Consider the following 17,187-nt stretch of genomic DNA (forward strand, 5'->3'; position numbering starts at 1 on the left):
AACGAGTAAAATAGAGTGGAAGCAGAAGGAGAAACCGAATGAAGGCAAAAGGAGGTACACAAATTTTCAACAAGAGTGATACTTGAGTACGAAAAAATCTTGGAGATAATTTCGTGCTCGTATGCACGTCGAAATTTTTTCAAGCTCTGCTTTCTTTCCTCGTACGAAAATCATTATTTTCGAAAATTACTATCGCGTATGCTGATCGTTTCTTTTCCCAATTCCTCATTGAAATTTGCTTCGAAATTCGCAACACTCGCGGCCGATCAGTAAACCCTCGTGAACAATGACACGGAGGAAGCAATGATTCGATTACTCATAATGAGAGTTACAGAAGAAACGACGAAGCGATAATAAAGTAGAAAAAATGACGAACCAGCAGCGAGAAAGGAATGTGGAAAAACAAAAGTAAAGAAGCCCGAAAAGCGCGCGGCTGTAAAAATTTCGCGGACGCGCGTGAATGCAGCCCCGATCTTTCTCGATATGTGTGAGTATGTGTTCGCGAGCGCACCAAACGCAATTAGCCGAGCTCTAAGCCCGAATCCCCCCCCCCGAAAAAGAAGTCCACCATTTCTCGCATCGAGTATACACAAAACATCCACCCTGGAGAACGCGCCGAGCTCCAGAAAGTGTAGAAAAAAAATTCTACACATATATATGATGGAAGAAATGCAGAAAGGGAAAAAGAAAAGGAGATTTCTCTCGTACACTCATACGTAAAAATATTCGTATCTTTATATATACGTATAAGTATAAATGGGCATGTGAAGATTGAAGAAGAAGAGAAAGAATAGAAGAGAAGATTGGGCCCAGCATCAGCCCTCCTTCTTTCCTCTGCCCCCCTTCATCCACATCTCAACCGAACCAACTCATTCGAAGCTTCGAGTTTTGGTTTGGCCAGTCCTGCGCCAGCCCTAAGGGCTCTAGACGGAACGCTTTTAAAATTTATTGACAATCATAAATTTCGAAAATAAAACCTTATATTTCGCTGTGTGCAGCAACGCGGCAGCACCACCAGCAGCAGCAACATCACCAGGGCTCGACTCCTCGCACACGCTTTCTTTACTCTCCGCTTTTCTCTTTCTTCCTCTTCCTTCATTCTCCCATCCACTTTTCGCTCTTCCAATACCTCTCACGACGAAGAATAGTCGTTTCTGCTCTCTCGCTTTCTCTTCCCCTCTCCCTCTGACTGAGAGTGCAGTCCTCAACAGAGTCCTGGAGCATATCACACTTGTATTCACATAAATATGTGTTACGTCGATGTGTAGAGTTCGGTTATAGTTTTGTTCGTTCGTTCGTTCTTCAGGCTTTAAATTCATTCTTCGGGAGATCGCTTCGTTGAAGTTTTCGGCGGGACTCTCTCGCTGTAAGGGCACGTACATGCACTCGAGTCTTTGAAATTTCGGTACTTCCTTGCTTCCATTATAATTTGGTATTCAGGATCTTCGCTGAAGGATTTTTTATTTTTACCAATTTCTACGAGAGTCGTATTTTCGCATTTTTATTTCCACGGCACTGTCCGTTTCGCTCCTGCCCGTTCATTTAACGGTTGCACAATTTCTTGTATCGAAGATTTTTTAAAGAAACGCGACCACTAGTTGTGCACTCGGTTTCTTTGTCCCTTCAATTTTTTCATTATTTTATAATTTCTATCCAGCTTATATTATCTTGGACGTTTATCTTGATTTCGGCATCTTCAATCCGGACTTCTTGCTAAGCCTCCCCTTGACTTCTGGCGCGCATCAAAGTCACTGGCGGAGTACTTTGTAGGGCGGGGGGGACGCTCTTGAAGGGCTCGGCGTTCGAGTCCTCGGCGATGCACACCCCGATGTTGCATTCTCACGATTTCAGATCGGCACTGGATCGATCTTATCGACGAAGGGTGAGCCATGGGACTAGTGAGAGAGCTTGTGGGATCCACGGCGTAAAGATAGAAAGGGAGGAAAAAGAGATATTAAGAAAGAGAGAGAAGAAGCACGTTGAAGAAGATGGCAAAAGGCTTTTGAGGCATGGCGCCCGGTATCTTTGGATCGAAAGTTTATGTCTTAATTTATGACAAAAAATCAATAAGGAATGACCGAGAGCGAGAGAGCCTTGTGAGAAAGGGATGAAAAGAGAGAGAGAGAGAGAGAAAGCGAGAGAGTAATTTTGAGAGAGTGTCCCGGCTGGTTGAGAGATCGGAAAAGAACAAAGTCGATCGGTCGGTTCGATCGACTTTACAAGGGGTCTCTGCCGAGTTATTGACTCACTTGACCTCGATGATCCACCCGCACGAGTTCGCCGGTCCGAAGTCTCTTCTCATATTCTTACTCACTCACTGGCTCATTCACTCGCTCATCCGCTGTCCTCTTCTAACTGCTTTTCTCCCCGGCTCTCTATCGGTCCTTCTCACTCTCGTTCTGTCATTGTACGAACACGAGGAACCGAGTGACGCGTGTTGTCGTACACATCTGCTCGAATTTATTATTTGTCGCATCGTTCTTTCGCTGCAACTCATGCCAATGTAATCCAGAAACTTTCAAACAAATCGAATTCCATTGGGCCCCCTCTCACTTGCCTTTTTTGCATTCGAGCTTCGAGTGTTTGTCCCACTTTTTTGACTCATTTCGCCTCCTCGTTACGATGATATGTGAGCTTAGCTCGATCCAACGAAAGCACGATGAACATGTGCCGAGTTCAATCACGTTTATTATTATCCCGAGCAAATTACGATTGCAATAAGCAAAGGCATTAATACGACGCGTCAACTCACTCCTGATCGATGACTTATTGCCTAGGAATAACCGAGCATTTCTCGCTGCTTATGTTCGGCTCCTCTATCGCCCGAGTATGCATGAGTTTTCTACGCAATCGATGACTCGCTCGTTCGACTACGAAAATCTGTTTGTTATGTTGAAACGAAGAGATACCGGAGTCATACTGTTGACAAATCTGCAAAAATGTTGTACTCATAACACTTTTTAGTATTCACAAGCATCCACGATACTTTCTGCTTCGCTGACCAATCATTGGCTCTGTTCTCGTATTGAGCAACGGTGAATCAACCGACCGACCGCCTATCGATTTCGGAACAAACGTGAAAAAAAAAAAAAAAAAAAAAACATTTTGGAATTGGATATTTTCAAAAAATGTCATTGAGTGAATCGAGCGAACGTCAACGTGACGATTTTTGTGTCGTTTTCCAATATTCACGATAAAAGTTGTTGCGCAATAATATTGGATGAGCACACGATGCCGAAGGGATGTCGAATCGAATGCATTTGTACCTGCCAATTTGAGCGGAGAATCTTCCATGTCGAGAAATTATGTTAATACGAGAGTCATGGGGGTTGAAAAGAGGGTTCGTGGCGTCCTGCAGGGCTGAGAAGTTCTCAAGTGGGTGGGAGGACGAAATTCATCATCAGTCCGAGTCAGGAATTATAACTGAGCGATTCATCACACGAGTTCGGTCAATTCGTCATATGGAACAACAAGCCTCGTGCTTATTTGCGTATGTGCAATTTGTTTTCGACTGTTTATATACAATCCCATGATTTCTATGATAATTTTATCTTTCATCCGCGAGCATGGGCTGTCGAATTTAAAAATCGAAGAATCGCTTACGTCAGTGCGAGCGACGAGTTACTTTCATGGGAAAACCGAAAGAGAAACAATTTTTAACGGTTATTTTCCACACTTGAAGTATTTATACGAAGCACGAATACGAGTAATAACAAAAATGAATTCCAACATTCACTGTCGCTATTGAGCATGGGATTTTTCGAGCGAGCTAACGGAAGTGACGCAATGAAATGCGGGTACGAGAGCTCGAATTTTATTCATTCGATTACAGAAATTATTTGTTTTCACTAAGAGTCGACGAGACGAAAGGCTTATATACTCGTTATAAACCACTCGAGTGAGGGACGAAGAGAGCGAACGATGGAGAGAGAGAGAGAGAGAGAGAGAGAGAGACGGGAGGGAGGCAGAGATAAGAGGTTGTAAAGCCCCAAGAGGAAATCGACGAAACAGCATGGGAATGAAACACGAAGACTGAGAAAGACTGTCGGTATCACTGCGGGTTCCATGGATTTCCTTCTCACTTAGATCGCGGTTCATACGGATGTGAGTGCCTTAACAATCTGTATTTCCCCCCCCCCCCCCCCCCCCGGCCGGCCCTCTCTACCCGCTCTCCGCCTCGCTCATTCGCCATTTCTGGTGATTTCTCATCGCATCAAATTTTATTTACACAACGAGGCAAATCGATCGGTTTCTACGAATGGTAATCGAATTCGATATCCGAAGGATCTGGATGGATAATGCATTAAAAGAGAGAATAAATATTTTCGTGTTCGCGGGCTCGGGCACATGATGGTTATTGAAAATATGAAATGATTGTTTTTCTCAGACAATCAGGAGGCGAGTTGGTTATAGAAAATTAGTGTGTTCCCGAGGGAACTCCGGAGAGTGAACCCGATTGACCCGAGGCGATCATGCGAGCCACAAGTTCCTCATCGTCTCATTCTCATGTACAAACACTTCGATCAGGCGTGTATGCATGCACGTAAATGTGGGACTTTAGTAGGAGAGCGGAGACGTATAAAGCTTCGAATTAACCGAGTAGTCGTCCATTCAAGGAACGTACGTGAGTCCGTGAAGCGTTTGCGAGTCTCGTAAGCCTCTTACGCTACGCGGTAAAGAGATGCCCGTATTCACAAAGGGGGGGGGGGGGGGAGAGGAAAGTGGAAGTTCCGGCTGTAGAGTGCACGTACTCGGTCCGGAAATTGTTTAAAGGCCTGACGACGAGAGGAAAAAAAATAAAACGTAGCACCAAATGTGACTGAACCGAGTGGTTATCGTGAAATAAACATATTTGTCTTGGGACGAATAAATCAATATGATTTACGTGATTTATCCACGTAGAGTCGCTCGGCTCCTCGTTGAATCACTGGCATACAGGCGCGCTGATAAAGATTAGCGAGGACTCGCATGATCCTCGTGAGATGCGGAGGATACGCTGGTAGATGTGCATGTGGAAGTAAAAATATCGAGATTCCCGGTGGCCCTGCAGTCGTTCGAGTACGTGCTAGTAGCGATTCTCCTGCTGCACCCTCTCTTCTAGTCGACGTCCTTGTTTCTCCGTTGGTTGATTGTCCGCGAAGGGCGAGGAGGGGGAGGCGCGCAGGGTGCAATGGACACGAGGCTCGCTGCCACTTCTAATTGACCACGATCCAGGAGCGAACGTTTGGCTCGTTCTCTTTAGCCGTATGGGGAGAGCGAGCCAGGAGAATTTTTGAAATTTCAAATCCCGTATTTGCGTTGCAGATGCCTCGGGGGGGATCCAGGTTAGTCCCACTCGCTCGGTGGGCCCCCCCTTTCGCTCTTGCTACAGGCAATGTCACGGCCGCGAAGAGTATAATGTTTTCTCTCAATTAAGCCTTAATTAAGTTAAAATTAACATCGTGGATTTCTCCTACCCTTGCTGCGAGCGCCCTCCCGCACACCCCAGCGACCTTCCCCGTGTCGTACTACCTTCTATAGCTAACCTGCAGATTCTCTCTGCTCGAGCGAGATCTCTCCTCCTCTTCCCACCTCTTCTTATTTTGCCCCCCTGGCCTGGAGAGAGAAGTGAACGCGGCGCGCTAGCGCCCACCTCTCGATCTCCGCGGCTTTGGGTGGCCTAACCACCACCACCACCACCACCACCAGCATCAGCTTCATCACCATCCACTCTGGATTCTACCTCGCTTCGTACAGCCCAACCAAAAACTGTCCTCGTTAAATCCCACGTCGTGAGAATACACACCAAAGTGTGCTTGATTAAACGCGTAACGAGCTTCGACATCGTCGATCCGAGTAGTCACTAAACTTTGGGACGATCAGCAGCATGCCAGCAACAGAGAATGGTCAATGTTCGAGATCTTTTTCCGCCTGAATCTACATCTGGCTATCGATGCCATCCAAGGAATGCTCCTCGTCGATTAGTCGAGGCAAAACGTCATGAAACGTTTTGCCAAATTGTCTTTCGTCACCGTGACGACGATGGTAGTTGAAATTCCGTGGATCTTCGAACACCAACGTTGAATCTTGACCAGGTTTTTTTATCCACGAACCGTCACGTAGAAACAACGCCGCAGGCACATTCAGTAGGATTCCGCATCAAAGTTGGACTTCTAGCCGTGGATGTACGTTGGCGAAAGAGACCTGGTGGCTAGCACCACAGCGAAGGTGTCCTCTCTAACCATCAGGTATCATCGGCCACACCATGCCAGCGAACTGTTCAACCAGCACCACTGTCCTCTTTCTGTACTACGTACGTGTGGTATGGGTTATACTGGGAATCGAAAGCCTTCAGATAAACCAGGCTTCATTAGGGCTTGAGGATGATCAGACAACGCGATGGCCAGCAACTTGGTTTGCGGGGACGCGAAACTCCGTGTTCTCTTCGTATATACTCACAAGACTGTGTATCTCGCCGTCTCTCTCTTTAGTTTCGTTTCGTTTCTTTCGGTGGCTGTCCACACTGAATCGCAACAACTTCGCTACCGTTGCTCACTCCGCTGTTTTCTTGATGCACATTATACGCTTACTCGCCGTCCTTTTCTATGGGACTGGACACATTTGCGAGAGAGGAGACGAAACCCTGCTCACCCTGTGCTCGTCGAAGCCATGCTCTGAGGTTTCCCCCCCTCCAACACCGACTCTTCGTACCTTCGAACTCAATACAGGCAATACGCACACTCATGCAAATTAGCAGCATTTCATACTCCCATAAGAACCCCGGACGTCCTTACCTTACCATGTGGGAGAGAGTCCTAACCCTCTGAGGAAACCACGCAGTTTCGTGATCCCGAGCCATGTTCATCGCTGGATTATGCTAAAACTCATACTCCGTTGTTCCTTCTTCTGCACCAACTCGCATCCTTCGAGAATTAGAGCCAGAGACTCGCTGGCTCCAGGATACGATGTTCGCGGGGTTAAAGATGGGCAAGAAAATCAGACGATGTCCGCAGCGTAATGGGAAGATGGCACGACGATCGACTCCTGGAATTCGATCTGGGGCTGGAGACTTTGAATTTTCCTCCGCTGTGAGGCCTCGCACAACTTCAGGCTCACTTTATTCAAGCGGATGCGACAAAATCTTCTTCGTTTCAAGCATTTTGAGGTGAAAGCAAACGCGCTGAGGGCTGCAAGGAGATCATTGCCAAGTTATCGTTGCAACCAGCAGTTACTTGACCTTTTTTGACTCAGTTGTATGGTTGCTACTTTTCAGCCGAGCACAAACACTAAAAATTCGAAATAATCGATCAACAGTTGTTTCAAGGTTGAGATATTGAGAATGCAATCACTGCGAGAGATTACAAGACTGCCAATTGGCCGGTGGGCGAGCAACTGAGAATTGAATTCCCGTAGCGAGCCCACCGTCGATAATTTTTTACCGGTTGGTCAAATCAGCCTCGTTTCGTCTCAATTTCCTCGGTCGAACATTGTCGTCGTCGTGAGCCAGGCATTACTGCGAAACTACGCAGTTAAGTATTGCGGGCAAAAGATACAATTTTTCCATACGATTCCGGGGACAAAAGCAGCCTCTATTGAGGATAGCGAGTCTCGTAATTCTATTGTTTTCACGGACTATTAAGTTTCCCGAGGGTAATGATTAACTTCCGGTTGACGAAGACGAGCAAGACGACCAAGAGGGACAGGAGTGAACTACTCGAATGCAGGAAAGGGTGCGCCCACACTACCTAATTCGGGCTTTAAGAGATTTAAGGCGAGGCAACCACACACACACACACACACAGACAAACCTCTGTATATGAATAACAAGAATGCTACAACTTCTTGCCTCTATTCGAGCGATCGTCATTCCGGAGTTTGACCTCGCTATCGTTCTCCCTAAGATATTGCTTTATTGAGGTGGACCCAACTTCCTTTCTCACGTATAATCGCGTATTCTGCTTTCATTTGTTTTTAAAAACACAAGCATACTTCGTTCCTAGTTACACTCCAACGGTTTTCATGCTTCGTCTTGGGCAGAAACTCCAGCCACTTTGGCTACTTCCAAGGTACTCCATTGGCAGGGAATTCACTGAATTTTTTCCAAACATAACTCATTAATTTAATCTTAAAAATTGATGAGTTAGTAGATACAGAAATTGATTTATACTGTGAATAATTTGTGGTTACTACTTCCATGGGATCTTGGGAGCAAATACAGATGACAATTGAATAGTTGACATTTACAGTGTCTTAGGTCGTAACGATACAACAAGGTTGTACATGACAAGGTATTGCCACTATGTTATGACTTATGTATACAAACGAGCTAGTCCTGTACCCGCGACGAGGTTATATACACGTCGTCAGGGGTTCGTAGTTCCGCTGGTGCACCGAAAGTGCCAATCGAAGTCTTGGCTTGTGCTCCCGTTCTTCTGACAGTGAGGCAGTGGATGCAGAGAGCCGGAGATGTTGCTGCTGCTTTTTTGTTTCTTTCATTTTCCAGTTGGAAATCATTGAATCCCGCGTGCTGTCCCTCTCCGTTGGGGTTTGGTGACTCCCCGCTGAAGAGAGCTCCCCACTGCAGAAGCTCTTTCGATGAGAAGTAGGAGTCAGCGGTCGGCTTTTGTGATGGTGGGGAAAGGCCAAGCCGTCGTGCGCAGTGTGCGACGATGTTGTGCGACGATAGAGCGAGAGGGACCAGGCGATCGAGGGGAGAAAAGAGTCGGAAATACTGCCACGAGTGTCGAACGAGTGCGGCGGAGGGACAGGGATGGGGCGAGACTTACCGGGCGGTTGGACGAAGAGGGAACGGCTGGAAGTTTGGTCTGCGCGAGAACGGGATGGAAGGACGAAGCGAAGACGTGCGATGGAGAGAGCTCGAGAGAGAAGAGGCCGAAGACTGGAAGCCCTGGCCAAGTGACTGACGGAGTAGGAGCTACGGATTGCGGAGTGACGGACAGAGACGGAACTAGAGTGGCCGAGAGAAACGACGAGGTTGGTCCGTCGACGCTCCGCCTCGTGTACGCCCACGCGAGCTGATTGGCCCGGCGATCCACCCGCCTCGAGACTCATTTGTTTATTAATGTTGTAATCACCCCGCGTGATCCTCTTTTGTCGTGTCTCCTCTCCCGCTCTTTGCGTCTGGATGCGCTGCTGCTCCGAGACCCTTGACTGTTGGTTGCACCGAATGAAAACTCCAACGGTCTACCCCGTGGCTTGTATGCACCGGACCTGTGCGATCCTCGGGAATGCGACCAGCCTCTCTTCTTTTCTTCGTGCCAATCTCTTCGTCTCTCCTTTTTACGCTCCTCTCTCGCTCCCACTCGCCATCGCATCCTCGTGATTCTTCACTCAATGCTTCTGTGCCCCCCCCCGCCCCTCCCCCCTCCCCGGAGCACCTTTCCTCAGCCCCCTTATCGTCTCGACCACCAAAGCGTCTTGTCCTTTTCTTCATTGTTTTTTGTTCCTCCGCTCTCCCGGTCATCGCGTATGAACGCTTCTGGAGCATTCGTGGGATTTGCTATTAGGTACCTTCGCTGCACACTTTTACTCATTATCCTCTCACAGGACGCCATCTTCTTCGTGCCCCCCTCGCTGTCGATAGATGAATTCTTCGCTTCCTTCTTCTGCACGAGATTCGACGATGATTTCGCTCTATTAAATCATTATCGCGACCCAATGTTTAGCCAGAAGTTCCTATCAGCCGTCTGTACTCCGTCTCTTTTAAAACTGCGAGAAGCAACGCTGCTGCTGCTCGGCTATCGTAAATGATTTCACGGTAGGACAGCTATCAAGATGATATGTGGTGAAGATGGAGCATGCTCGCCGACAACACCGCAACATCAACTCCACGAATATTGGTGATTCCCACTGGAATCTCATTCTTCGCCTTTTCCTTGCTCTGCTCCCCCCACCTCATAACTTGCCAGCTTATGATTTATCGGTGACTTGTGCAAAGGTGAAACGGACAAACTACCATTCTGGTTCAACGCCACCGAGTCTTCTTGGGTACGAGCCCATAAACATACGTTTCATTGAAATAGCTTCGGAACTTGAAACAGCGCATAGTCGAGATGATTTCCAACGTTCTCGTTGATAATATCATTCGAGCAGCTCTAAACTTTGCTCCGATGAATCTTCCCCCTGCTAACTTTTTCATCTCTCTCTCTCTCTCTCTCTCTCTCTCTCTCTCTCTCTCTCTCTCTCTCTCTCTCTCTCTCTCTCTCTCTCTCTCTCTCTCTCTCTCTCTCTCTCTCTCTCGCCGCGGTTCGCGTTGTTACACGAGGATAAATCATCAAGGTCACTTTCTTACGGGCATAAAATCACGCAAGTTCGCCATCACTATGGAGCGCCATCATCAAAGGAATTTTATCATCTTCACTTTGTATTTTATTCTCGATATTCAGTTGTCGTATCGTTCGAACACGGCTCGTGCGTTACCCCTTCGTGAATTTCGCACGTACGCGCGATCATGCCGCATGCGAATAGTCGCATTATCCAAACATTCGATGGAGGGAAAGGAAATGTTAAATTTCTTGGTACAATCCGCGCATCAGGACTGCACACAATGTCGGTTAGAAAATGACGAGTTTCTCTTCTTTCCTATATCGGATTTTTACTCTTTCCCCTGCCCCCCCCCCCCACTCCCCCCCCCCCCCGTCATCCGTTCCTTCTCATTATTTATAGATTCGAAATATTGTGAATGCTCGTTTCTCCGTTGTACGGAGAACTCGACGATTTGTTTATTTGAATCTGTCGACCGGGGCTCGAGTGACGTGCGAGGGAAAACGATTTGGTGACGAGGGTTACCGACTTCGTTATCGTATTCTTCGACCTACCAGGCCGGGATAATATTCTCCGGAAATATTTGAGTTCAGCTAATTTCTACAGTTTATGTAACGATCGTAGACTCACACGTTTACGTGAACGGGATATTCGAACTGTAATATCCGGGAAGAAATCGTCTTGAAACAACAATCCATTTAGCTCGCGTTTACGCAATGTTCCGTGCATTTATTTTCTCTCGATTTATTCACTCGTCGTTATTAGTCTCGTTTATATGAAGTCTTTCGAAATGAATCCCATGACACTTGGAAGCGAATGAAGAATGTTCGTTAGACCGACGACATCCTGGCATTTGCTGATCCTTTCCGTTGCGGAACGAAACATTTGAATTTCGAGCTGACAGAATCCTTAGCGGCAAACGAAGCCCCGGACTCCCAAGGGCCTCGTCAGCAGCCGGTGCATCGGAAACCAGGCGACGAGATCGCCGCAAGGTGGAACGCTCACCGACTGCGTTAGAGAAACCCCCTCGGGACGACCTCCCGTGGCGCACGACGCACCAGCAACTCGACAACGATACGGTCGCAGGTTGCGTAGGAGTCTCTTGTGGTGTCATCATCAGCGGTTCTTGAGAAGCAGTCGCTCGCAGCAAGTTCGCTGGATCGTGAAGATCGTGATTTTGAAATAATCGAATAATTGAGGATCGCTGCGACCCGTTGGCGTAGCCTCCTACAGTTGAACGTGAATAGCGTCGATTGTCAAAAAGTTAAAAACGAGTCTGGCTGCCAAATGAGCTGTCGAATCGATCATCAGTCCAGGACAATGCTCGATCGCTCCTCTTCCGCGGGTTCCCAGTCACCTCGAGTCACGAAACGACGTTAATCGTGCAAGAATTTTCAGCTACTGAAATGGCGAACTTTCGAAATCCAACGTCAGCCGATCGAGATCTCGACACCCGGTAATTCGAAAATAAGTGCACGAAGCCTCGTGCAAAAGCATCCGAGCGAGGCAAAAGTCTCAGTTTTCGTTCGACTTCGTGTCCCAAATGTTGAATACCTCGGACTGCGAGCGAGGCGTGGCCACGGGTGCCACATTGTTCGAAAACCCGGCTCCGTTTGGTGCGCCTTCGTTGATATTCCGAAATGACGAATCATAATGTATAATACGTTTTCTGAAGGCGCGAGTCTCTCTTCCCCGACTATGGCGAAGCTCGAACCATGTAAAGTGTGATTGCGACTGTCGATCACAATGTTGCCTTAGTACGAACCTTCCATGCCTCCTGTACAAACGATGCTCTCTCTCTCACTTATTCCTCGTATTTCCGCTTACAAATTTTTTCCTACACTCACCATTTTTCAATCTCAACGTTGTTTTTTATTATTGATGAGCGATTCGCGTATTGAATGTTACGAATGTTCTGTCGACACGTCCGTTTCGTCGAGCAGTTTTTATATTCGTGTTCATGGAACGTTGACAGAACGTTTGAAAAACGAGTGGGTTTGAAATGACTTTCGAATTAAACGAATGAGAAAAACCTATTACTAATTCGATGCTAGAATTTCGGTGCCACGTTTCTGTGGTTACTTGAATATTATTTGGTAGATAAAACGCCTTAAAAGTATAGAAAAGTGACTATACTTGGATCGTGCCATCGTCCGCTGCAAGGAAAAAATGACGTCGAAATGCTGACGGTAACGTTGCTTCTCAACAATGGCAAAACGAGGGTCTTTTCAGGAGATATTAATAACGTATTTAGCAGTTTTTGCCACCAATTGTATGCCAAAAGCCGCAGTCAGCCACAGCCATGAAAATTTCAATTTTCTGGAAGAAGGAAGAGCAAAGCCGTCCTGGGACCCCGGATCCTCTCCCCCCGTATTTCTTCCTGTTTTTTTGTGTCATTCTCGACTGCAGCCTCCAGTCTGAGGCTGGAAAACCGATGACACAATAATGTAAGCTTTCCTCGCCTCTTTCACGGATGAGAAACTCGATCGTTGCGAATCATTGGGTCAACCCCGAGAGGTCACCACTTGTTGTTGACTCGGTGCACGCTTCCCTTCAATATTCGACACGCTCAGCCCCTATCCGGGATTATATAGAATCCTCAGATCCTGGAGGAAAGTTTGTCGCCCCTCTCGCACACGCTTCCCCGATCTTTCGATTTTTCATCGACTCATTGTGCCCAACTTTCTTTCTCTCTTTCCTCAGACTCGAGAAACACGCGCGACAAGATGTTTACTGAGAATACAAGTTCCTCCACAAATTGCGTGACGATTTACGTCCGCTCAGCTGCACGCGAGGTTCTATGACAATTCAGTGAATTCGAAAAATCGTAAAAAACATTTAATCCCACGAATTCAATTGCTGCCATAAAAGTTCGATCAAAAGTGTTCACGTTAGAAAAATGTTGGTTTATTTCATTCGTTGGATGACTCAAACGACTTTCTCATAGTTTTAAAACTTCGTTGACAGTCAACCAAGAATCTGGTTTAAAAAAAAACACAATATTTCACTTCAATAGTCGGATTTGTTGGTCGCCTCATGTTTTTCAAAACGATTGTGACGAGGCTTGGCTTTCGTTATTTCTTAAGATTCGTAAAAAGTCTTGTACAGAAAACGCCTCGATTAATCTCCGTTTATTCTTGTTCTCTCGAGGCTGGAAAGAGCTGATGGAAATATAGGAAGGACGGTAAAGGCGAGAGGCGGAATGACGAAGCGTAGATCTTGAAGAAGGATTTCTATTCGAATTTAAATTGGCGACGATTTTGACGAGTCATCATCGATGTGGTGGCTCGTGGGAGATGACGCTTCGTCTCGTTCGCTGTTAAAATCTATATGTACGAGCATTTCAATCGTCGTTTTCTTCGTGTTCGACAATCGCATCTCCGAATGATATTCGAAGCATCGTTGAACGGCCGAAGACTATGCAGCTCGTAACACGTACCACGTATTCGTGTAATTTTTATTATCATCCTCCGTATAGCTATAGCTATTTCGTCGTATATACAGCGACATGTGATTGTCGCCATAAAATGAAATTTCGTTATTTCAACGGTGACGGCAACTTGCTCCGCTGTGAAATATCGCGATAAACTCGGTTATGTCTTATCGTGCCACAGCTTCGTGACATAAAATTGATTGAAAAAGGACCTATTTTAATTATACGCTGGCAAATATTGTAATCGTATAGCAAAGGAGTTCTAATAAAATACGATTAAAAGTCGACAGTTTACTGATAAGCTGAGTTATGGATTATTAAGCGCTCTTTCGCGAATTATAATGCGAAAAGTCAATCGGGAGACCCCCGAACTTGGAAGAAAATGCTTTTCGTGATAAACGAATCAATCATTTTTTTCCTGCTCGAGGATTTTCGTATTAACATTTGTGGTAATTTGATGGTATTTTCAATCGTACGATTTTACAAAACTTTTTTTTTACAAATGCATTTTATTCGAAATCTCAAGTGTTCAGAGGTCCGAACAGATTCCATCGACAGGCCGGTACACATTTTTAAATACGCGCAAGGAAGCCTTGTCCTGGATTATATAGGGGCTTTGGCAGGTAGCAAAACATAGTGGTCGATACACTTTAGGTTCGAAACGACTGGTGGTCAATAATGATGCGCTTGACCGATCGTCTTCCACCTGCTCGAAAGGCTCATAGGATTTGAGCTCCTTCGGTTGACCCCTATTATAGGGGACCTGTGAAAACAACCTCTTTCAACAAAAATTGATTTTTGCTGAAAAGGGATTTCCAATTACCGCGCAAAGTGGCACCAATGATTTTATCAATCGATTGACTAAATTAGTATTGAAAAAAAAAAACAAAGAAAATTTAATAATTTGTGAACAAAAAATTCTTTGGAACCGACGCGATTTTTTCTCGAGTTCCAGGAATACTGAGACGGAATTTAAAGTTTTAGCAGAAACGGCGTCGGAGCGATGAAAGCGGAGGAGTGCGCGTATATGTCAATGCTCAGGGAGGCTGTAAGGACTCGAGTTCCGGAACTTTAGTAACGAGATATCCTACCAGACATTTATCCAACTCGCGAGAAAAAAGAGAGCTAGCACAAGATATGGGCATTGCCAACATCGTGCCGGAGATTTCGCTCGCTCTCTCTCTCTCGTTCTCTCTTTTTTACTGTGGCCAGACGACACGATTCCACGAATGCAAATCAAACGCGATAAGGAAGCAGATGCCGATGCGCGCAATGCCCAAGCGCGCATGCTTATCTGTCTTTTTTCTCTTTCCATCGCCTCGAACGAAGATAAGGTGTAATAGAAACAAAAGAGAATTAGAACGAGGAAAAAAAGCGAAGAAATAAGTTCAATCGTCATCCTGAATAATCGAGGCATGTTTCACTTCCGGTTACAACAATAATCGTCGATACTCGGCAAATCAAAATCTTTTATAAAACGGAGCATATAATTCATACTGTTTGAGATGCAAATGAGACGATAAATCAACGAATGACAGGGAGAAACAGTGAATAAGAGAGAGAGAGAGAGAGAAAAAAAAATCCTCGGAAGGGAGCAACGCATAATATGTTTCGATGCAGCTGCCCTCAGGACCGATTATTTGTGAATTCGGGCACCAAAATGGAGCTCGATAAAATGGAGAGCAAGACAGATGCGGAGGATAAATAAAACGAGGAAAAATAATGTCCAGCCTTCTGCGACAAAGAATCGGGCATTAAACTTCGAATTGAGATATCGTAACAAAGATTTATCAAAATCTTTCAAATTTTAAATCCGCACTCGAGGGAAGAAATCCGCGGGGAAAAGTTTCCCCGAAACTCGAAACTTGAATAACCGAGAATGGCCAAAAATCCCAAGAAATAATGCGTTATTCTCAGCGCGTTTCCGAATGCCGTGATAGACTCCTGCATGAGTCGAGTGCCCGAGGGCCTCAGGAAGGAGTTTCATTGAAATCATCGAGAGGATAAAAGCGTGTGTGGGAGAGAAGGAGAGGAAAGTGGTGACAGAGACAAGAGGGTGCGATAAAGCTCAAGGGCCAGAAAAAAGGTAGAAAAAAATGATTGAAAAACACGAGCCCGGGTGTCGTTGTGTCAGGGGTGGGCTGTTTTTCAATCGGCAATCAATGACCGGAGTCGTGGACGGTCCGCGAGGAAGCAGCGAACACGTAAAGGGGGAAGAGTGAGAAGCGAGGAGCAGAGGAGAGGCTCGAGGGGGGAGGTGGATTAAAGACCAATGGATAGATAGATCTAGATTCGTGGTAGCGTGGCGTGGCCAATCTGGTATCTGGTTCAAGGAACCCGCGTGGATGAGAAAAAGAGGAATAAATAAATAAATAAATAAATAAAAGGTAAGCGAGAAAGATATCGGTCGTGAAACAGAGACACATGACCAGATGAAAAGAAGAGACAGGGGGTTACGGAGCAGCGAGGAGCACGTATGTGTGTATGTAAACCGAGGGATGGAGAATAAAACGATCGAGGGAAGTTGGGCGCTTGTGAGGGAGTGAGAAAGTCAACGAGAAAGAGAGAAAGCCCAGCAAGAAAGAAAAAGAGAGAAATTGAATTTGCAATGCAAATGAAGAGGGGCCCGACTACCCGCTGAACACTGGTGCGCCTCGCGCATGCGCGTCTTGTCCCTCCTTCTCACCCTCTCTGCGCTCATGCTTCGCAATCATCCTTCACCGATGTACCTTCTCTTTCCTTCTTGTTCTCTCTCCTCCCGATTTAACACATATGTGAGCTACGCTTCGATTATTTAGATATGCAGATGATCCGCGAGAGAGCGCGTATATTTTTGCCTTTTCACTCTTCACTCGCTCCACGAGCCCTCGCGTAGCCACGCGACAATCTTATTTTATTTTTTCATCGATCCTCGCGAAGCATCGCGGTAATAAGGCGCGGGGACGCGCGCAGCCTCATTTTCGGCTGGGCTCCGAAACAGGGTTTCCGAACGATCGCAAGTCGGATGACAGCCGACGCGTGGAATCGAACCGCCGAAGGATGAAATTTCTGATTTCGAGAACGCCGGATAACGCGTTTATGATTTAATTCCTCAGAGCGGACTCGAAACAGTTGAAAAACGGCGTCGAAAATATGGACGCTCGCCGTATAAGCTGCCCCATAAAGGCTTCCATCGGCCCCTCCCCCCCCCCCCCCCCCCTCCTCTTTTTACGCTCAAGCTTGCCATTGTCATAAGTTCTCCGGGACGGAAATTTGCATCTCGACCATCGAACGAGCCACAAAGCACGGAACGATGCTCATTTTGCTGTAAGAGCCCTTTTTGTCCTTCTTTTCAGATCCTATGGGAGAGGAGAGGGTGGTTTAACGCAGGCTCGCGCACGCAGGGGATGAAATAAGTGTCTGTAGTTGTCACGAGGCTCGTAATACCCGAGGGTCGATCGCGCGGACTCGATATACCGCGCACACGTTTTTTCTCTTTCCTTCCTTTTTGC

The sequence above is a fragment of the Venturia canescens genome, chromosome 7 (assembly GCF_019457755.1).
Source record: "Venturia canescens isolate UGA chromosome 7, ASM1945775v1, whole genome shotgun sequence".
NCBI classification, from domain to species: Eukaryota; Metazoa; Arthropoda; class Insecta; order Hymenoptera; family Ichneumonidae; genus Venturia; species Venturia canescens.